Below are 18,651 nucleotides of genomic sequence, written 5' to 3' on the forward strand. Positions count from 1 at the left end.
TGTATCAGTACTATCTGAGGTCCGAGTGCAGATATTCTGAATTGTTCAGTTTGAACTCTTAAAAAGATGGAAAGCATGTCCTTAACAGATTTAGAAAAATGGCAGTTCAGACACAGAATAGGATGCTATTTTTTTCACTAAAAGTGTCCAAAACAAGATAGGTAGGTCTGTAAGAGAAACTCATAAAATAATCAGTAAGTAGCTGCAGGCTTTCAAGTAGCCTACCATACTGAAGTCATTTTGGTAAGGTTTTGGATAAATGTCACCTATTTTACCCCCTTCTGGAAAAAGTCAAGTTATACTACAACCTCTTGACACTTACTCTTTCTCAGTACTATATCTAGGCTTGGCAGAATTCAATTTTTTGTTTTGTTTTTTAATAATTTCAACAAATATCAATGTTTATTAAGCATTTTTTCTATTTTAATCAATTTAATTTTTCACAGTTGGGCAAAAGTATTGGTTTTAAGCATTTTTTATTTGTATTTTCATCATGGGGGGGAGCGCTAGACAATAATTATATAAGGACAGTAGAAGCTGAAATTCAAAAAGTTAAAAGCTCCATAATGGGTAAAACACAAGTTGTCTACATCGTGTCAAAATATACAAAGTAAATATCCTTAAATCAAACTCTAATAAGTTCTAAAGAAAAATGCTTCTTGTCAGTTTGTGGGTATACAGTGAAATTGATGTTTACTAACATTTAGCTACAAAAATCTAATCCTTCCAACCCTTTACTTTAGTAAAGTAAGATCAACATATTAAACTGAGAGAGAGATGACGTGTACACAGTGGAGTTAAAAAATAAAATCACCACTCTGAAATTAGTACATGACTAAAGCTAGAGAGAGGGGAAAAACCCACACTTTTGCTTTTGGAAACCCTGTCATGTTTGTGGATCATCATCAACTTTCAAAGTGTTGCCTTATCATACAAAGATACTTTGAGGTTCTTTACACAATATACAAGATTCTTACAAACCTTCCTCCAAACTTACAGTCCCCCGACCCTGTTCCTGCATCTGGATCTGTTTGAGTAGATCCTTGAGCCTTCACAAAGCCCCACTCACTTCAATGGACTCCCATGTGAGAGAGCAAACATCTGCCTTCCTGGAGCTCATTGCAGGATCCAGCCCTTAATCTTGCAAAATAGATACAGCTGTAGACAGACGTAGGGGTGTTCAAGCATACTGCCTCAGTCTTGTTGCATTTTACATCCTATTTGTTTGCTTATATATTGTCTTAAATGAAGTAAGGCTCCCTGGATTATGTCTGGAAAGTGCCTACCACTCTGTTGATCCTACATAAGTCGTACGTCTCCCTTTTACCCCAAGTTAGGAAGAATCCTTGTGTCCCTATGCTTGATGGGCTTTCCAGGATGATCTTAGATAGGTGGTCCCCAAACTTTTTACTTCACCCCCCTCCCCTGCCCACGCACCCCCCATCCCCACCCCAGCTGGGGCCAGGAGTGGGAAACACGGACAGGGGTAAGGAGGCAGGGCCAGGGCCACAGCTGGGGGTGGGCCAGGGCCAGGAGTGGAGCCGAGGCCCCAGGCACAGAGCCAGGAGGGGGACCCCGGGCGCGGAGCTGGCAGCTGAAGCCGGGGCCAGGGCCAAGGCCAGGGCCAGGAGCAGAGCTGGGTGGCACTCCATCCCCACCCCGAATGGGGGCTGGCCGGGGCCTCAGCTGCGCGCGCCCCCCCCCCCCCAGAATTTTCCTCCGTGCCCCTTTTGGGAGGCACACCCCACATTTTGGGGACTTCTAGATTGTACATATTGTACCTATGTATCAACAATATTCCAGCAGTGGCAATGGAATGGCCTGATATTTCCATGTTCAGAGAGTTTAACACCATGGCTGCTTGAGAGTCCAAAACTAAAAGAAAAGGAGTACTTGTGGCACCTTAGAGACTAACGAATTTATTTGAGCATAAGCTTTTGCGAGTGAGCTGTAGCTCACAAAAGCTTATGCTCAAATAAATTCGTTAGTCTCTAAGGTGCCACAAGTACTCCTTTTCTTTTTGCGGATACAGACTGACATGGCTGCTACTGTGAAACCAAAACTAAAAGCTTGACTAATCTGTGTCAGTCTACTTACAAGCCCTTTTATTTCACGCAGTTAGCAATTCTATGTACCAAAACCATTTCAATGATTTTAAGTCATTGTAGCTATAATACCCAGCTCTTATGTAGCATTTTTCAGTTATACATCTTCCAGCGCTTTACAAAGGTTAGTACCATTATTCCCATTTTACAGATCGGGATAGCACAGAGTGTGACAGTGACTTGTCCAAGGTCACCTACCAGACCAGTGGCAGACCCAGGAACAGAACCCAGTTTTCCTGAGTCCCAGTCCTGTCCTCTGCCCACTAGCTAGAGTGAGAAAGATGTTACTATAGTCCTTTTAAGAAAAAATGTACAAAGCAGAGTATTTCTAGGGGGAAAAACTTGCTGTAATCCTTAGTATCCAGAACATGGAACAACTTTTTGAAAGTTACATTTAAGGGCCATCGAGCTTGAAGAGATCCTTTTAACATTACTTCAGGACATTTTATGTGCCTGTTATCCAATTACCTACACTATTTATATTGTCTATGCCATTATTTATTTTTATTTGTTTATATACACATGCACAACTTTTGGTCTATCGAAAAGAGACTAGACTTCACTTATGCACTGTAAATTATTGCAGATGAAGTATCCAAAAAAATGCTGTAATACATCAGGCTACCGCAGTGAGCTTGTGATTTAGGGTTCAGTGAAATTAGCTGTGTTTTTAAGTAGCATCCGAATTGCTAACTGACGTTTTGCATTCAGTCTTCAAACATTATACCAGATGTCAAACATCACTTCAAAACAGAGATAGGTTTACTTGAAAATTTGTTGGTGCAGAGATGCACCAAGGATTGCAAATATGAGTTCATTACACTTAATACATCAATGACAAAATGTTAATGCTGATTACCCTGTTGTGAACTTTAGTATGCAGCTTCTAGCAAGACTCCTCTACAAGGTGGTTAAATTAGAACTTGGATGTCTGTGTTTTCCTCAGATACAGAGCATCTAATAGCAAACAGTAAACCAACTAATTATACTGAACTGGAAGATGTTGCAAAGATAGGATCTGGCCCTATAAAGTGGTGAGTATTCCCTGACATGAAGTAGTAAGTGGCAGTTGAGAGAGCTCAGCCTCTCAAAAAGACTGGGTTCACAAAGAGGAAACAGAAATACAATGGGACCTAAACACATTAAGAATAGGGACAAGCAGTAAAATGAGATTAATCCTGGAAACGTACAACACAACCTGAAAAACACAAATATTCAATAGGAGGGAGATACCTTAGAAGCAGTAAGTATCAAGAGAGAGACTTAAGGTAGGTTAAAAGAAAAGGAGTACTAGTGGCACCTTAGAGACTAACCAATTTATTTGAGCATAAGCTTTTGTGAGCTACAGCTCACTTCATCGGATGCATAAAGTGGAAAATGCAGTGAGGATGTTTTATACACACAGACCATGAAAAAATGGCTGTTATCATACACACTGTAAGGAGAGTGAGCACTTAAGATAAGCTGTTACCAGCAGGCTTCTCTCCCAAGATTTGTGAGAGTGATGGGACGTCCTTCAGGATAGGTTGTAGATCCTTGATGCGTTGGAGAGGTTTTAGTTGGGGGCTGAAGGTGATGGCTAGTGGCATTCTGTTATTATCTTTGTTGGGCCTGTCCTGTAGTAGGTGACTTCTGGGAACTCTTCTGGCTCTGTCAATCTGTTTCTTCACTTCAGCAGGTGGGTACTATAGTTGTAAGAATGCTTGATAGAGATCTTGTAGGTGTTTGTCTCTGTCTGAGGGGTTGGAGCAAATGTGGTTGTATCGTAGAGCTTGGCTGTAAACGATGGATCGTGTGGTGTGGTCTGGGTGAAAGCTAGAGGCATGTAGGTAGGCATAGCAGTCAGTAGGTTTCCGGTATAGGGTGGTGTTTATGTGACCATCGCTTATTAGCACCGTAGTGTCCAGAAAGTGGATCTCTTGTGTGGACTGGTCCAGGCTGAGGTTGATGTTGGGATGGAAATTGTTGAAATCATGGTGGAATTCCTCAAGGGCTTCTTTTCCATGGGTCCAGATGATGAAGATGAAAGTAGGTTGATAGCAAAGAGCAAATTAGATTCCTGGGTATTTATACAGCCAATCACTTCAGAATTTAGTCACTGACATACAGTAAATACATGTGTTCCATGTGAAAGAGAGGAAAAAATGGCCTGCATATGCAGTCTGCCCCAAAGAACAGGAAGCCAGTTGTCCCTGTCGGTACAACACTGGTCACAACCCAAAAGCTGCAGACAATTCTGGGCACCTGAAGATGTCAGCGAATGGGAGGGATTTCAGAACGGGGTCCAAAAATAGTTTAGGGGCAAGAGGATTTATGCTATGAGAAACATGTGCCGTTTTATCTGAAAAGCATAAACACCAAGGAGAAGGAAGTGTTTTAAGGGGGTAAATCTAAGGAAGAGAATATCCCATATTCATGACATTTGTCCATTAGGGAGGAAAATTTAGTAACAGTAGTAACTTTAAAATACTGTTTATACATATTGTGATTTTAAACCTAACAGCACAGAGGTTTTTTTAAAAGGTGCAAGCTGCCAAGTTCCTCCTGTTACTTACCAAGCATCCATAACTTGCAAAGTTAATGGGAGTTGAGACTCCTATAGGATTAGGTCTCTCATAAAATAACAAATAAAGACGCTTTGTACATTATATATATTGGGTCCACTGATGCTCTATCTGTGTAGATGAGGAGTATTTCCAATTAAGGAAATAGAATTGCACCAATGGGGGAGGTGAAGGAGGGAAGAAGATCTGAAAGAGACAAGTTAAGTTGATCCCATATGAAAAAGAAACACTGACTGAAGAGTTTTTCTTGAAATCGTCACTGAATCTGAGTTTGCAATTTAGCAAATAAACCTTTAGCATCCATATCTCATTTTAAATGTATGCCCTTGTTTTTTTCGTAACAGCATAGTCACAACAGAAATAGGGTGTTGTGGGTTTTTTTTTTTTTTTTTTTAATATAAATGAAGCAACATTTGGTTAAGAATATCCTTCTTGACAATCAGAGTGTGAAGAGCTTCTTAACTGGCTGTTTAGCTGAAGGACTAGTTTTCCAAATATAGTGTAATCATCAGAAAGGAAGTCAGTGGAATTATGACCAATCATTTAGTGATTAATTTCCATCTTATGACATTTTGTGTGCTGCTCCACCAACTCCTCCAATGTCAGAAGTCAATAGTGTCTCCAATCAAAAAAGAAAGGGCGGGGGGGGAGGGGGGGAATGCTTGGATTACATTTGTCTCCTAGGAAACAAATGACTAAGGAGTGGATAACAACTCCCTGATAATCTTAGCAGTGGAATGTTTCAAACTCCCTAACAATGCATCCTCTCAAGGCTAGAAACAGTAATCTTATCCATTCCTGTTTTTCACAGGTTATTGTTTTACAGAAGTATTTAAAGGTTAGGTGCAAAAGGACTCAGTATTATTGATATCAATATTGTCAATAATGTCTCCCCTACCATGTCCAGGAGGAGAATCTTTAGAATGGTTCTCTCTCTTCTAGCATATTTCTAGTAAGTTAACATTTGCTAGTGACCAAAACTGATTTACACTCTGAAGTGATTAATATTAAAAAAGGCTATAAAGTTTTCAATAATATGAGATACTTCATGCCTCTATTTTGTCAAAAAACATACATACATCTCACACATGAATGCTAACAAATATACGTAAAGATTTTTTTAAAATAAGGCATTATGAATCTTCTCTTCCAAGATTCAAAGGAGAGAGGCAGGGGGACGATTCCTCACCCCCAATTTAAAATTTGCCACGACAGGCCACATCTAACATAGCATATATATATATATATATTTTTTTTTTTGTCGGAATTTCTTTTTTAGGAAATGTAGAAAGTATGAAAAGGTGATTTAGTTTTTGAAGGCCCTACTCTTTGTATTGATAAAAAGAAAAGGAGTACTTGTGGCACCTTAGAGACAAACAAATTTATTTGAGCATAAGCTTTCGTGAGCTACAGCCCACTTCATCGGATGCATTCAGTGGAAAATACCTTTCTGTATCTGTATGAGTTTTTTCATGAAGTTGATAGATTTCCACTCCATACGGCTAAATTCAGTGCCTTGCATAATGACAGGTTTCAGAGTAGCAGCCGCGTTAGTCTGTATTCGCAAAAAGAAAAGGAGTACTTGTGGCACCTTAGAGATTAACCAATTTATTTGAGAATAATGCATCCGATGAAGTGAGCTGTAGCTCACGAAAGCTTATGCTCAAATAAATTTGTTAGTCTCTAAGGTGCCACAAGTACTACTTTTCTTTTTGCGAATACAGACTAACACGGCTGCTACTTTGTATTCATAGTGAGCAGTAAATCCCACAATAAAAAGGAGTGGTCATCTTTTCCCTTTGGATTACAAAACTGCTGCTTCTCACCTTTTTACTACATATTATAATTGGGGCTGATAGTGCCACCTATCATTAAGGCTGCCTGACATTTTCCATTGTAAGACCCTGTATTCAGTTGCTTTCGGGCTGAAATATTACATGCTGGTTATCGGTCAGGCAGATTTTTTTTTTTTTAACTTCAATCAAAATGGAGAGCGATTTCTAACAATGAGGCGAAGGAAAGAAATGTTTTTCCCATTTTAAAATATTCTGGGGACCTTTTCTATTAACAGCTCTAGTACTCCTATGTTTTGGAGCAGGACTTGAAATTTGGCTACAGGTAGCCTTTGCGTCAGGAATGTGCCTTTTGCAGTACCCAATTTTGGCCAAATTATAGACCTTAAAAAAAAACAAACAAACAAACAAAAAAACATCTCTCAGTTCACACATGATTAGTAGAGACTTCTTAGATTTTAGCAGATCCTCACTAAGCATGCTCAAGCTTCTGACAGCTCCATGTGCTAGCCAAGCTGTATATGTGCCATCCCCACAGAGCGACTGCATGCTTCCTCCATCCTAGGGTTATGAGGTGAAGCATGACTTTCCCTGTAATAGCTGCTCTGGGTCAGGATAGGGCGCGGCCAGTCACTGGAACTGATCCCAGAGAGACTCTCTCTCTCCTGTGCTCTCACTGCTGGCACCCAGGCAGCCTAAAGGAGGAAGCTGTATGATTTGAAAGCAGAGTTAGACAAAAGCCAGACCAGCAGAAGGGAAAGGAGTTAATTAGGACCTAGAGTCTAATGAGAATGGCAGAGGTTTGGGGGGGGGGAAGGGAAGAGAAGAGAAACTGGGATTGGCTGGACAAGGCAACTGGGGTTAGGAACCAGTGCCGGGGCAATGGGAAACAGATCTGACAAGATGTTGGAATCAAGGGGAAGAACTGAAACCGGCTGGGCAAAGCAACTGGGACAAGAAGCCAAGGATGGGGGAAGACTTGAGCAAGGAGCCAGGGAGAGGTATGGGAGACTGGATGAAGAGTTTGTGGAGAAAGACTAGGACTGGGAACCACGGGGAATGGGGAGACAGATTGGACAAGCAGCCAGGAGCAAGGAAGCCGAGACAAGGCCAGTATGGAAGGAATGGAGAAGAAGGCGTCATGCTTGTAGAGAACAGGTAAAAGAGTTTGTGCCCACTAGAGCACACCTCCCTTCAGAACCTGGAGTGGAATTTATAATTCCCAAGTCTCACCATTCCTCTGCTGTCAACAAATATACACGAACCCACTGCAAAACCTTGTATCATCCTCACCCCCTCTAGTGCTGGTCAATAGTACAAGAACAACCTACTACCATCAGGTTTCAGAGTAGCAGCTGTGTTAGTCTGTATCCGCAAAAAGAAAAGGAGTACTTGTGGCACCATCGTGTTCTCTGTGTATATAAATCTCCCCACTGTATTTTCCACTGAATGCATCCAATGAAGAGAGCTGTACCTCACGGAAGCTTATGCTCAAATAAATTTGTTAGTCTCTAAGGTGCCACAAGTACTCCTTTTCTTTTTGCTACTACCATCAGTTATTCCATAAGCTCAAGTGGCAGAGGGTCTGGGCAGCAGATTTAAAGGTCTTAACTCTGTTGATGACCCATGTAGGTGTCAATATGATGCCACATCAAGGAATTTCAGTTTTTTTCAGTATTTAAAAAAAAAAAAATCTAGGAAATTACACACAAAGGCTCAGTCAAGCCCACAGAAATTGGAAAATGCCAGATTAAGGTTGCCTATGCAACCTTAATTCAGCCTCCTTGTGCATGTGTGTTATGACAGTCTTATTAAGTGATCACATACTTTTTTTCCCCACGGGACCTCTGCATTATTCAGTGCACAGATGAACCTGCTCTGGGGATGAATTAAGGTTGTGTAGTAGTGAATGAGGCCATTGCCTATCTCCCTCATCTGTTGCAGAAACTGGAAGGCATTTGTGAATAAGACTGGGGATTGCAGGAAGCAAAAGGATGGTCTCGTGATTAAAATTTCCCTGAAAAATTGGATTCTAATACATACCTCTGCCACAGAATTCTCATGTGATGCTAGTCAAGTCACTTAAACCAAACTTTCCAAGAGTGGTCATTAATTCTGCATTCCTAATTTTCTGAATCCATCTTGTGACCCTGGAGTCTAATTTGCAGGAGTACCAAGCACTTACAACTGCAACTGAAGTCAATGGGACCTGTACTTTGAACATACAAAGTCCCATATAATGCTAAGTACTCTGAAAACATCAAATCCTAGGTGTCTCAAATTGGGCAACCAAATACAGTGAATACTTTTTACCTCATTCTCTTTGCCTCAGTTGTCCCCGTGTAAAATGGAGATAATACCACCTCTTCACCCCACAGGACACTTGTGAAGATACATTTATTAATGTTTGTGAAGGAATCATACTCTAGTAATCGGAACCATAGAAAATCTGAGAAAATTAATAATTCTGTATTCAGAGCAAGGTTTGAACTGAGTGCAATAAATAAGGCACTGGGCTACATGTTGAACAAAAAGCAGAAAACAAAATAGCAGGTCATTCAGTCCAGCCTGCGCACTGAATGAGACAGGGGTCCTATGGAAACAATAATACATAATCATGTAATAAGACTATCATAATGTATAAGGGGTGACAAAATAAGGAGGCAAAAGGGGGAGAAATTACAGTTGCACAAGTATCCATAATTGTGGCATTTCCTAACTTTTGAGTGCTTGACTTTGCAACCTTAATAATGTTCTTTTAAAGTAGCTTTATCTCGGTAATATTATTTGTATTATTTCATGATATATTATGGAGGCAGCAGTAGCTACTCCACAGTTAATGTTGAGTATATTAAGTCAAACATTGAGATGTGCAGGAATGAAATCGTTTTGTGATGCAAGAAAAATCATGTAATATGTTACTAAAATAGGAAGTGTACACACACAAGATTGATATCTCAACAAAAAACTGCACAGCCGTCTGATAAACAGGTACAATGAGATAAATAGCTCAAATAGTTGCCTTTAAAAAGAAAATATTCTGCTATTAAAAATAAATAAAATTATGCCCCTTTATTTCCCTCTTTCCCGACCCCCCCTCCCCCAAAAAAGTGGTATTTCCCCTCAGAGTTACATGGTGGTGAAACTGGTAACAAATTTAAGGACAGACATCTCATGATCCAACAGAGCTAGAAAACAGAATCTGAATAGTGTTAAATCATGAGTAACTCCAGTAACTTCAATTGATGTGCTCCAGATTTACACCTACCTTGGCAATAAGCATGGAATAATGTCAAGGTACCTGAGCAACTACAAAGCTTATGCAGCGTGAGTAGGAGCAGTGGAGCTTTATTCCAGTAGGGGGTGGGGAAAGATTTCCCTGCTTCCCAGCAAGTTCATCACTTGGTTCAAGCCCCGACAGGTCCCACATTGTCAGACCTTAAAATTGTGGCATTAGGATTAAACTTCTCTATCACTCAAAGACAAGTCTGAACTAAGGGTAGTTTTGGAGAGCTTAAGGCTAGGGTAGACCACAGCAATGTCCTGCTTTCTCCTGAATGATAGTGCCATCCATAGCTAGGAAATGGCTCAGAATACATTGAACCTGCTACATTATCAGCTAAAGCACCTCTCCTAGACATCAACTAGTAGAGGCATTTTACTGGATAAGAAGGTTGAAGGTTCACATAGCTGGGCGGAGAGAGAAACAGGAGAAAGAAGAGAGATTTAGCTAGTACAGGTACTTGCCACCCTATCCCCACTGTTGCCAGAGTATCTGACAGCAAGGGACCTACCTTGTATCTAGCACAGAAAGGAGGATAGGATAAGAATTCAGAAGTTTAGTTTAAGTTGATGCAATTTCCATGCTCCTTTGGCCAAATCCTACTATTAATCGAAGTCAAACTACCCACTGAAGTCAGTGGGAAGTATCAAAAACAAAACAAATACCCACAACCCTCCTACCAAATACTGATGATAATATAGTGTATAAATACATACTGTAACTTAAACTCCCAATGATTTACCAATATGCAATTTATGTACCACCTCCAAATGTAGCCCAGAGCCTAACAGAGAAGCCAGAAAAGAGATGATTACACCTAAAGCAGTTATAGATGCTAAGAACGTAAAAACGTATACTTCAAAGCAACCCGCCTCCCACTCCTGCTCATGCTAACATTCACCTCCTTCTGACACCTCAACGTAAAAAAGGTATACCAACTTCAATCTTCAGAATACCTTAAACGTTACCTCCCACGACATGCTGTGTGGCTTGGGGCAAGTTTCTGTACCTTTCGACCTCAGTTTCAGACAGACAGATTGTGGGTTGGGGGGAATGTTATAAGACCCAACCCTCCAAAGAAGTCAAAGTCAGTACTGCCAGCCCCAAGTGTTCAAAAATCGTAAGTCAGTACACATACATCCAATAAATCATGAGATTAGCTTAAAAAAAAATCAAATCATTTTTTTTCAAGTTTATTTGAGTTCTTTATTTCTTTTCCAGCTTGTGAATCTTTAGGGGTTCCCATTTTCAAGATTCTCACCCGCAACATGAGGGCTAGACTTTTTTTTTTTTTTTTTTAAATGAAAGCAGACATTCTGGTGTATTCACATTACTCCAGAGTTAAGAACCTGAAGAAAAAATATTAAATATCATAACACGAGACTTACAATGAAGTTCCAAGAGATGGCACCAGTGCAAACTGGTGCACTTTTTGCAGCATCATTAGCGGATGCTACGCTTGTCCAGCGTTCTAAAACCTATCCTCTTGTAATGACGCCCATAAATTACCCATTGGAATTTTGTACAGCTCCTAGAGGTGTCACATGCTGTACCAGGCACATCTGGGTGTCTCATTTGCTCCCAGGGGCTACAGTGTTTCACTTTGACCTAATAAGGCAGTTGTCCAGGTGAAAATAAATCCAAAGAGCTCGATGACAGAGATAAGCAGTTAAACTTGGGTGCCTGCAGTTAAGTACCAAAACCCATATTTAGGCAGCAGAATAAGCAACTTCTTTTCAGACATGCCAAGCACCTGAAACTCCCGTTGACATTAGGCAGCCAGCTGTGAAAATGTTGGCTATTTATCTGGTGCGGAGAGCACATTCACGTTTGCCATGCAAAAAATGAAACCATCAGACTATTCTGTTCAACTCACTGAGCTTTAAAGTAGGGTCAGAGCTGAATCCTTGCTGTTCTAGAGATATTGGTTGCATCACCAGTACTGTAAGGAAGAGTATAAACGTAATAGGTTCCCAAAAAATGACTGGGTCGAGAGTATTGTTCTATGTTAAGAGGCAGTAGTTGCTGCAAACAAACATATTATTCCAGCATTCACTCACCACCTAGTATTGTAATCATTTGAATTATGAAGCAATTTCAGAAACCTAGATTCAGAAAATGTTTTTGAGCTGGTTCTCAAGGAAGGTAAGCCAATATAAATAATTTCTCCTAAATGCAAGTTCCTCCTCCCCTACTTTATAAAATGTCTATTTCATAAGAGCAACAGGAGACATCCAGGTACGGCAATTGGAGGAAACTGCACTTCTTGAATGCTTAAGAGCAGTTTGCCTTCAGCCTTGCAGTAATCTCCCAGAAATGCACCTGAGCGAAGGATCACTTGCTTAAATAATGGATTCATTTTCACTAAAACAGAGAATGCTGCGGAGTGGAATTTTTTTAAGTACATTTTGCAATACAGAATGGATTACACTTCTCTCATCAAATATGTCACTGTTCCTGGAGATCTCTAAACTTGGGAGCAGGAACTACTGGAAATAAGCAAAAAGAAAAGGAGTACTTGTGGCACCTTAGAGACTAACCAATTTATTCGAGCATAAGCTTTCGTGAGCTACGGCTCACTTCATCGGATGCGCAGCTCACAGTCATAGAATTCAACAAATCAAGCCTACTGTGACCATTTATGTCTTGTTGAATCAGCACTGCAGCACCCAGGGGTTGCCAAGGGCAGAGAGGCTTTTCCATATACAAAGGGAACTTGTGCGAACGCTACTTTGAAAGGCTGGCTCTGTTCTATTCATTCTCAAAGACAGTGACACTGAGAAAAGTGTGCTTTCCTTTCCTCTCAGCAGTCTCTCCCTCGCTTTAGCTCCATCTAACCTTAATGGCTGAGCATCAGCTGCTGAAAGGGAACTAGATAGGAGTTCCAGTGTCTTCATGTCAACCTGGGGTGGGGGAGGGGAATCTACACAGCTGCAAACGAAAAACACAAGAACTTGGTAACAAGCTACAGCATATTGATACTGAAAGGGGGTAAGAGTGCATTATGAAAATCTGTAACCATAAATTATCTACTTGGCAAATAGATAAGCTGAGGCTGCATCTTCCCAAGTATTTGTTAACCATTAGCAATGATTCACCAGTCAGCACTATTTAGAGGAACTTCATCAGTTATCTGTATTCATTGATGGTTTAAGTTACCAAACCAGAAATCCAACATATAAATGATTAGCCTCATTTGTGTACAATTGTTTCTGTAGTTGATAATAACTTGGTAGAACAAAATACCAGGCTGGTAGTGACGGGAACGAGCCGTGTTCTATGGCAGCGGTGCAGCTGCGGTGCTTGCATTATTTTTTTTTAAAAAAGTGAAATCGGCAGCAGAAAGACACAAACAGAGCATGAGAAGAGTCGGAGGCTAGTTTACCAAAGAAGCCCACGGCTAGGCAATTCTTAAGGAAACAAAAAGCAAGCAAACCCTCTGCCAACGATTGCTATTATTATAAAACACATTCCTTAAATCCACGGTGATCTCACAAAAAGTTACAAATAGCCACTCATGCAATCTGAGAGTCAATTTTCTACACCCCCTTAATGTGTTTCTAATGTATCGGGCTGAAATTCTATATGTAATTTTTAGAGTTACAATACAGCACTTTACAATGATTTTAATGATGGCAACAACTGTACAGTAAGCATTTAATTTTAAACCCTCACATAAAAAGCAAGCCTCTGAATTCAAGAAGTTGTAGAAACAACCCCTGTACATCAGATTAAAGTTTTATACCGTTCCTGTCTCAGGTTGACATGCACAGAAAATTCAAGTACGAGAAATCTTTGCCTTTTAAAAATGAAACTAAAAACCACTTTTTTCCTCTTCTGTTTTGAATTCGCCCTATCTCAGTTACAAGGACAGAGTGGAAAAAGGCTAATGCCTGGTTAAACATGACCCTTGATTTACAAGCACATGTTCATTTATTGTTTGAAAGTAAGGGCATGATCCTGTGAGATGCTGAGCAATGCACACAATCAAGCCCCGAGTTAGCTCAAGTCAAACATTTTTGGGGGTGGGGGGAAAACAGAGACTTATTTTGATCTGAGTAAATACAACCATGCTAACAGTAATACACAGTCACAGCCACCACAGTCATGGATCCTATCCTTTGCTTTTTTCTAGATGCCCATCATTTTTGATACTTTAAGATGTTTCAGTGAACGGATGGGTGAGTAAAAAACAAACATTGGTATAATGAGTCACGATTCTAAACACTAGACGATAGTAATTCAGAAGACCTGGATTCCATTTTTGACTCTACTGCTGACTGTGCAACCTTGGATCAGTCACTTCACTACTCAGTGCCTCAGTTATCCCTCCAGTTATAAAACTTACAACTGCTGTAGAACGAAAGGTAGTGTAATTTGAGCGTCCAGTGCTAGAAGTGAAAAGCATTATTAAGTCTAAGCGAATCTTGCCTAAGACTGAACAAGAGGCTACCAGAGCATGGAATCAATGCTGCAGGAATATGAAGGACTCCGATGAAGTAGTGGAGAAGAATACAGGACAACTAGATAAAAAGAAAAAGGAGAAAAAAAAAAACTCATTAAAATTAAGTGAAAGGAAAGGCTATTTAGTTATAAGTAGGGCTGTCAATTGCAGTTAACTCACATGATTAACTCAAAAAAATTGTGATTACAAAAATTAATCGCAATTAATCACAGTTTTAATCGCACTGTTAAACAATAGAATACCAACTGAAATGTATTAATTATTTTTGGGTGTTTGTCTACATTTTCAAATATATTGATTTCAATTACAACACAAAGTGTACAGTGCTCACTTTATATTATTTTGATTACAAATATTTGCACTATAAAAATGATAATAAAAGAAATTGTATTTTTCAATTTACCTCATACAAGTACTGTAGGGCACTCTCTTTATCATGGAAGTGCAACTTACAAATGTAGATTTTTTTGTTACATAACTGCACTCAAAAAAGCCAAAACAACATAAAACTTTGGAGCCTACAAGTCCACTCAGTCCTACTTCTTGTTCAGCCAATTGTTCAGAGAAAGAAGTTTGTTTACATTTGCAGGCATTAATGCTGCCGGCTTCTTATTTACAATGTCACCTGAAAGTGAGATCAGGCATTCGCATGGCACTTTTGTAGCTGGCATTGCAAGGTATTTACGTGCCAGATATGCTAAACATTCATATGCCTCTTCATCTGGCATGTAAATACCTTGCAAAGCCAGCTACGACAGTGCCATGTGAACACCTGTTCCCACTTTCAGGTGACATTGTAAATAAGAAGCTGGCAGCATTAACGCCTGCAAATGTAAACAAACTTGTTTCTCTGAACAATTGGCTAAACAAGAAGTAAGACTGAGTGGACGCGTAGTCTCTAAAGTTTTACATTGTTTTGTTTTTGAATGCAGTTATTTTCTGTACATAATTCTACATTGTAAGTTCAACATGATAAAGAGATTGCACTATTTCTTTTGTTTTTTATAGTTCAAATATTTGTAATCAAAAATTAAGTGAGCACTGTACACATTGTATTCTGTGTTGTAATCAAAATCAATATATTTGAAAATGTAGACAAACACCCAAAATATTTAAATAAATGGTATTCTATTATTGTTTAACAGTGCGATTAATTGCATGATTAATTGCCATTAATTTTTTTAATCGTGCAATTAATCACTATTAATTTTTTTTAATCGCTTGACAGCCCTAGTTACAAGATCTGCTTCTTCTGCAAAAGTAAGTGGCCTCAAAAAAACAAGCAAGTTGGCTCTCTGCACTGCTAAGCATTTGATAGACAACTGGACTTTCAAGTAGTTTGTTTTACAATGTCCATGTTCCTATCCAAGTCTTAGCACACTTGTATATGCTGTCAGGGTGAAATTCCCACGGGTGCAAAGGCTCCATGAAAAGCTTTCTGTTGCACTTATGCCCTGCAGTGGGTTGTGCATGGCAGCCTCACCCTTGTGACCCATAGAATTGATCTCTATGCCAACCCACACAGGCCAGCACAAAGAACGACAAAGGAGGTGGGCCACAGAAAGAACTGTCAGATCTGCCATTTCACGGATCCACTTGCTGTAGACACCCCACACAAACAGAACAAAGACATTGCCATTGATGCTCCAGGGCATAGGTGGGAATTGTGACTGCAAGGGAGGACAGGTGGAGAATTTGGGTTTTATGCAGGTGAAGATGAAATTTACCTGTACTGATTTGGGATCTCAAGAACATGTAAACAATCCTCTTTTCAGCTCACCTTTAAGAGATGTGGAAACAATTAAAAGGAAATTAGGCCAATTTCACTCTCCTAATTAAATTAATGGGGAGTTGCACTTGTGTAACTGAGCTCAGGATTAGGCCACAAGTAAACAAACCAAGAAAAATCAAGAGATCATGAATTGCTGTCAAGACAGAATCCCCTCACCACACACCCATTAAGTACAGGGACCTTGTTCCACCTGGGTCATCTTAATACCACAGTCAGGCATGGTATTGTATCATTCTTTTACCATGATCCCTTACTGTCATCTGTGACATGGTGAGGACAACTCCTCCGTGATTGTCCCCAATATGTAAGTTACCTTCAGCCCCAGTGTATGTGCAGCAAAGCACAGAACTGCATTCTAGAGACCTGACATGACTTCATATTGGATTATATGTTCACTGCCCTGGTAAAACAAGAGCTCAAAAAATTGTGACTTCTTCCGTAGGCTTAGTAGATACTGCAGTATCTCTCATGACACTAAAGCAGTGGGTTGTCAACCTGCAGTCCCCACACTACATCTAAGAGGTCCGTGAAAGGTTGTTGTTAATATAGAACAATGGTTTCAGCCTGTGGTCCACAGACTCTTGGGGGTCTGCAAACTGTTGCAAACTATATCTAAGATTTCCAAAGGGGTCCTCACCACCATCTGAATTTTTTAGGGGTCCGCAAACGAAAAAAAAGGTTGAAAACCACTGTACTAGAGTTCATATTTATGCTAAACCTGCTCGTTGTTATATCTATGTTAAAAATTATTAGGTTCTATTACAGAAATCTTGCAAGCAACTGAGAAATTAAATGTCATTTAGTATCTGTCCTTGAACCATGTCTCACTTTTAAATATAGAGAAACAATAAATGAAAGAGGCAGATTAATAAGTAATATGGAGCATTTATATCACACTTTCCACCTACGGCTAATACTTGCCCTCTACAAAAAAAAAGAAAAAAGAAAAAAAGAAAGAACATTAATTAGCCCTCCTTTAAAGAAAGAAAAAATTGAGGCCACGAATAAAAGTTAAATGTCTAAAGTCACAAAGTCAATGGCAGAGCTGGGACTAGAACTCAGCTATAACTTCCAATCCAATGCTCAAACTAGGGACCATGCTACTATCAATACTCTTGGCAGGGGCACTCATCTGAAGTCACACTGGCCTTAGGTTTTACCACAGAAGAAAAAAATCCCTTTTCTTGCATAACTTTTCCTTTAAATGCTTTGCTATGTAGCACATGCAAAGCTAGCAACCTTCACCCAACAGACCTTTAAAAAACTTATTCCATGTTCATATCTGGGTCAAAAGTTAAAGGGTCATTTTTAGTCTACTAATACACCAATGGTGGAAAAAAAAAAAAAAAGGCCCTGGGTGACTTTCAAGAGGAAGGGGTTAGCAGTCAGTAGAGAAGCATGGGATGGAGTAGGTTGAACTAAATCCATTAGCAGTGACAACTAAAAACAGAAATAAAGAGCTGACAAAAGCTAATGGGTCTGCACTGATTTTTCTTCCCATAGTCTTTTAATATAGGGTCTTTCTTGTTCAATATTTAGTATTGTATCACCTGACTTGACATGGGACTAGCAAGCAAGTGCTATGATAAATGGTTTGAAAGGTTGCCCCGCTTTGCGGTTTTCCAACTGCTTCTGTATTCTTTTTAGAAACACAGTTTTATAAACTCCATAAGCAATATTCAGCAGATTAACTGAACTTTTCCACTCACAAGAGTAACACACTAAACAGGAGCCATTTCTCCAGTAACAGAAACACCTCAAAATGTCCTACCTCGAGATACAAGTGCGGTTTGTGCTGATAAAAGTAGGTCGTACACATAATTTTTGGCCCAACTTTATAGTAAATTCAAAAATATCTCCTGTTTTTCCTCTTGCCATCCCACATCAACCAAATAAAATAAAATTAATGGTGCAAAAACACCTAGAAGGAAAAAAGACTTCACATCTTTCCAAAACCTTATAACCCTATTTTGTGCAAGCCTTCCTCACCCTTGCATGTCATCACTCCCTATGGTGTGTCACATCATGCCTAGATAATAAATTCATCAGGGCAAGGACTAGGTTGGAGATTTTCAAAGGCACAAAGGGCAGGGGCTTTCAATGAGTGTCAGGAGTTGACTTTGAAATGCCCCCATAAGTCTTATAGTCTTTCTAAAGCACAAGGCAACTATAGGGCTCGAGACAAAAGCTGAATATATTAATAAGGGGTTGGCCATGCAAGCACTGTATAATCAAGACAAAGAAGTATAGGCCTAAAAATGAGGGAATCAGTTAGAGCTTGAGAGAAGGTGTAGCTGGAGGTATATCTGTGGCAGTCAGGAATAATGATTCCAGGCGCTCATCTCCAAAGAGCATAGCACACAGGATGCTGAAACACAGCATTTGCTTCCAAAATACAACCCTCCCAACTGCAAGCCAGAGACCACGGCATGGCCCCATCCCAGATGATGATGACCACTAGCAGTGCAAATGTGCCCCTTCCCACTGAGGGAGCACTGACACCCATTTTATGGATACCCATATATAACATCACAGAGATAAAGGGTGGCTCACTGCCTTCTGTGTGGAATTGCTGGGGGAGAGATCACTGTGACCTCTCCTGCCCTCCTCCATCACCTCTATGCCAGATGGCCAAAACGGCAATGCTGT

At 39.9% G+C, this 18,651-nt stretch overlaps 1 protein-coding gene across 6 annotated transcripts in view; it reads right to left on the bottom strand.

Moving 5' to 3' along the window:
* FOXN3 (forkhead box N3) overlaps positions 1 to 18,651 on the bottom strand; it is a 308,352-nt gene that overhangs the window by 135,644 nt on the left and 154,057 nt on the right. The window lies entirely within an intron of this gene.

The sequence above is a fragment of the Natator depressus genome, chromosome 6, assembly GCF_965152275.1.
Source record: "Natator depressus isolate rNatDep1 chromosome 6, rNatDep2.hap1, whole genome shotgun sequence".
NCBI lineage: Eukaryota > Metazoa > Chordata > Testudines > Cheloniidae > Natator > Natator depressus.